The following is a 4,923-nucleotide window of genomic DNA, read 5'->3' on the forward strand; positions in this document are numbered from 1 at the left end:
TATGGAACCAGTGGTCCTGTAATTTGCAATTATTCAGTCAAGGTCCTTTCAAATTAAAGAATGTTAAAGACATACAGGTCCTGATCCAATGCCAACTGAAGTCAATAGACTCCCATTGCATTGGAACCAGCCCATAGATTTCACAGATACTAGCGAAGACCAGGCTTTATTCAACTAAGGAGTCTTCCAAGCAGTGAATACACATAGGTGACTGGTAACTGCTGATAGTGTGGGGGCACGACAAGCCACCCCTCCCCACCATCAACTTCCTGGTAACTGCCAAGGCACCATCCAGCAACACCCTCTTGACCATGTCGCCCCTCTGACCATGGCACCCTGGGCAGCTGATATGTCACCCACCCTTAAGGCTGGCCCTGGCAGGTCCAGCCTTAGGAAAAATGGTGCCCTGGGCAAACTTGTTTTTTTGACGCCCTAGCCCCCGCTGCCTCCCCTGGCCCCCCACCATCTCTCCTGGCCCCTACTGCCTTCCTCCAGACCTCCACCCCTCCCCATTGCCTCTGGACCCTGCTGCCTCCCCCAGTCCTCCAATTCCCTTTGGCCCCCCACTGCCTCCCCACCCACACCCCCATCACCCTGGCCCCCATTTCCTCCCTGGACTCCCCACCCACCCACGACCATCACCCTGGCTCCTGCTGCCTCCCTGGACTTCCCACCCACCCACGACCATCACCCCAGCTCCTGCTGCCTCCCCTGGATCCCCTGGATCCTGCTTCCTCCCTCCCCCACCCCACCTATCCCCATTTCTCCAACTGACTCCCCAAGCTCCCTTCTGCACACCCCAGGATAGTCCAGATATGTACTCAAGCAGGTAAGTGTGGCTGCCAGGGGGACTGGGGAAGGGGGGACATGTGACCTCCCCTGTCCTCCGATGCCTATGCATGTACAGCAAGCTCAATACACATTAGGATTTGAGTTCAATAGCACTATTTGAGATTTGTGGCTAAAATTCAGGATACAAATGAGTAAAGCCAGTTGAAGCCAAAAATCCCATGGGAAACTTTGACCAATGCACAAATGTTGGTTTAAGGAAAGTTCCTGTTCAGAGACACATGCAGGGGTTCCCTAAAATACAATCATGAAGAGGTATGAGAGTCCATAATGTTTTTCCCCTGTATTACAGAGTATTCCTCCCTCAATGATGTCACAGAGGTTGTTTGCATTAGGATTGAATTTGGCACAGTGACTTTACCTGCCAAAAATTCAAGGTTAACATGACTTCTGAAAAATCAAGCTGTGGCTTTCTATTGCTTGATACAGAGTCACCCTTGTGACCTGTGTGAATCCAAGTGAAACTTGATTGAGTTGCACTTTGTATTTGAGATAATTCAAACCTAAAACTCAGAGCAAAAGTCAGGGGATGTGAATCCATAAGAAGCAAAAACTGATGGAAAAGTTTTATGAACCCCCACAAACTGAGATAACCAACTATCAGATATAGAGAGGAGAGCAACAAAAATGACTAAAGGTCTAGAAAACATGACCTATGAAGAAAGATTGAAAATATGGGTTTCTTTATTGAAGACTGAAGGAGTATATTATAACAGTTTTCAAGTATGTAAAAAGTTGTAAAGAGAAGGGTGATAAATTGTTCTCCTTATCTGCTGAGGACAGGACAAGTAATAATGGGCTTAAACTGCAGCAAGGAAGATATAGGCAATACATGGGGGAAAACTCCCTAACTGTAAGGGTAATTAAGCACCTGAACAAGTTACCTATGGTGGTTGTGGAATATCTATTATTGGAGGTTTTTAAAAAGGGGTTAGATAAACATCTGTCAGGCATGGTCTACATCAGTGGTTCTCAATCCATAGGCCACTTGCGGCCCAATCAGAACAAAGCTGAGGCCCAAGTGACATTCTCAGGGCCATACAGGTAATATATATATTGTGTGGATGCAACCCACACAACACAGAGAGCTGCATATGCGGCTCACAATGGTAAATCGGTTGAGAACCACTGGTCTAGATAATTCTTACTCCTGCCTCAGTGCAGGGGATTGGACTAGATGACCTATCAAGGTCCCTTCCAGTCCGGCATTTCTATGATTCTATATTACCACCAAATTTAGGGCATGATCCAAAGCCAATGGAGAGATTACCATTAAACAGGTTTTGAATGAGGCCCTTTTATTTACCAATTACAGTGCAGAGTTGTTCCCTATAGTATAGTTTTTATTGATTTAGCCAATCAGAATTTTTTGTAAAAAACAGAAGCGATGAGTCTTCCACTTTTCTAATCCATGGTATTTATTTGTGAGCAGTGTCTGTCTTTAATATATCTCTACAGCATACTATGACCAGGGTCCCAATGGGGACCAGCTATGATCACTCAATTAGGGTGAACTGCAAAGAGTGAGGCAGACAGTCCCCAGAAGCTGATGGATATTCCAATACTTAGATTTACCAAGCCAGCATAAAACAGCATCTTTATTACCTTACTGGTTACTCAGAAGTCCAAACAACACAGTTTCCTTAAAGTGATCCAGCCTCAGGCCTCCATCCAGGTACCTAAGTCAAATATGAAGATTCTTATTTCATCATATAAAAGAAAAGGTTCTACCAATCCCAAAGGATCAGACACATTACCTCGCAGGTTAATGAATATTTCAAATCTTACCCAAATATACACTACAACCAATTCTTATTAACTAAACTAAAATTTATTAAAAAACAAGAGTATGGTTAAAAGATCAATATACATACAGACATAGTTCAATTCTTAAGATTCAGATTCATAACAGAGATGATGAGCTTTGTAGTTGCAAAGAGGTCTTTTAGAAATAGTTCATAGGTTATAGCCCAATGTCCAAATATCATGTTCAGGGCATATCAGCATAACTAGGACCCTAGTTTTGTGACTCAAAGTTCCCCTGATGAAGCCTAAGCAGATCTGAGATGACAGAATCAGGACCCAAGGATCTTGTATACAATTTCATGTCCTCTTTGACAAGTTGAGAGTTCCTCCAGGAACAAAAGGCAATTAGGAGGACTTTGAAGGAGGTCCATTACCGGTACTTAGCTATAGAATTAACATAAGGCAATTTGCTTGTTCTTCCACCATTCAGAGATTATTTGCTATACATTTCAAAGAGAGATGAAAACAGAGATATTCTGTGTTTACAATTCATTTAAATGCTAGGATGTTCTTTTGATCTCTGAATTATCAGAATACAGCATAGACAGGGACCATTGATTACATTGTCCACCCAACTCATATATATGTAAATACACAAAAACATTATCTCCCCACATGTCTTTTGAGGGTTGTTTATTTTGCAGGATGTTTAACCCTTTGTAGCCATGCCTCACAATAAAAAATTCCAAAGTGGTAAGTCTTCCACTTTTCTAATCCATGGTATTTATTTGTGAGCAGTCTCTGTCTCTAATAATATCTATACAACATATAATCATTGTCAAGAACAAATCATATCAAACCAACCTAATAGCTTTCTTTGACAGGGTAACAAGACATGTGAATGGGGGGAAGCAGTAGATGTGATATCTTGATTTTAGTAAGGCTTTTGATACTGTCTCACATGTCCTTCTCATAAACAAATTAGGGAAATATAATGTAGATGGAGCTAATATAAGGTGGGTATGTACCTGGTTGGAAAAACATTCCCAGAGAGTAATCATCAGTGATTCACAGTCAAGCAGTAAGGGCATATAGAATGGCATCTGGCAGGGATTGGTCTGGATCTGGCTCTGTTCAATATCTAGATAAAAATTATTTAGATAATGGCAGAGAACAGTACACTTAGAAAGTTTGTGGATGATACCAAGCTGGGAGGGGTTGCTCGTGCTTTGGAGGATAGGATTAAAATTCAAAACGATTTGGACAAACTGGGGAAATGGTCTGAAGTAAATAGGATGAAATTCAATAAGTACTCCATTTAGGAAGGAACAATCAATTACACACACACAAAATGGGAAGTGACTGCATAGGAAAGAGTACTGCAAAAAGAGGCCTGAGGGTTATAGTGGATCACAATACGAGTCCACAGTATAACACTGTTACCAAAAAAGTGAACATAATGCTGGGATGTATCAGGAGTGTTGTAAGCAAGACACAAGAAGTAATTCTTCCACTCTACTCCATGCTGATAAGGCCTCAACTGAAGTATTGTGACCAGGTTTGGGTGCCACATTTCAGAAAAGATGTGGACAAACTGGAGAAAGATCAGAAGACAGCAACAAAAATGATTAAAGTCTAGAAAACATGACCTATGAGGGAAGATTAAACAAAACCAATTATTTCAGTCTGGAGAAGAAAAGATTGAGAGGGGACAGAACAGTTTTCAAATACAAAGGTTGTTGTAAGGAGGAGGGTGAAAATTGTTCTAGTTAACCTCGGAGGATAGGACAAGATGCAATGGGCTTAAATTGCAGCAAGGGAGGTTTAGGTTGGTCATTCGGAAAAACTTCCTAACTCTCAGGGTAGATAAGCACTGAAATAAATTGCCTAGGGAGTCTCCCTCATAATAGGTTTTTAGGAACAGGTTAGACAAACACCTGTCAGGAAGGGTCTAGTTATTACATAGTTCTGCCTTGCGTGCAGGGGACTGGACTAGATGACCTACTGAGGTCCCTTCCAGTCCTACTTCTATGATTCTATGACTGTGGTTCCTATGCACCAACCTTTAACGCTTTTTAATTTAATTTTTAATTGTAGTCATTAGAGCTCAAACTTAGAAATTTTTTCATGCTACATTCATCTCACACTTTTCTTGTCTTCATTCTTAATGTTTAACAGATTATTTTAATACAAAGTCATCCCTGATGGAACTCAGTGGCATTTAGACTTTCCATTTTTTTATCTTTGCATGTATGCAATATCACAATCAATAACAGATTGAGCATTTGCATTTACTTAACATTATTTACTACTTTCTCCTAGCCCTCC

The 4,923-nt window shown here is 41.4% G+C and overlaps 1 protein-coding gene across 5 annotated transcripts in view; it reads right to left on the reverse strand.

The window, feature by feature from the left end:
- ZNF518B (zinc finger protein 518B) overlaps nt 1-4,923 on the reverse strand; it is a 102,223-nt gene that overhangs the window by 63,234 nt on the left and 34,066 nt on the right. For 4 of the 5 annotated variants that reach the window (XR_006280539.1, XM_038398636.2, XM_043512416.1 and 1 more), the window contains exon 3: nt 2,455-2,528. The exons of the other annotated variant lie outside the window; for it this stretch is intronic. The gene's annotated coding sequence lies outside the window, so the exon portion shown is untranslated. The remainder of the gene's footprint in view (nt 1-2,454; nt 2,529-4,923) is intronic. 5 annotated transcript variants of the gene reach the window in all.

This window comes from Dermochelys coriacea, chromosome 4 (genome assembly GCF_009764565.3).
Source record: "Dermochelys coriacea isolate rDerCor1 chromosome 4, rDerCor1.pri.v4, whole genome shotgun sequence".
Taxonomy (NCBI): Eukaryota; Metazoa; Chordata; order Testudines; family Dermochelyidae; genus Dermochelys; species Dermochelys coriacea.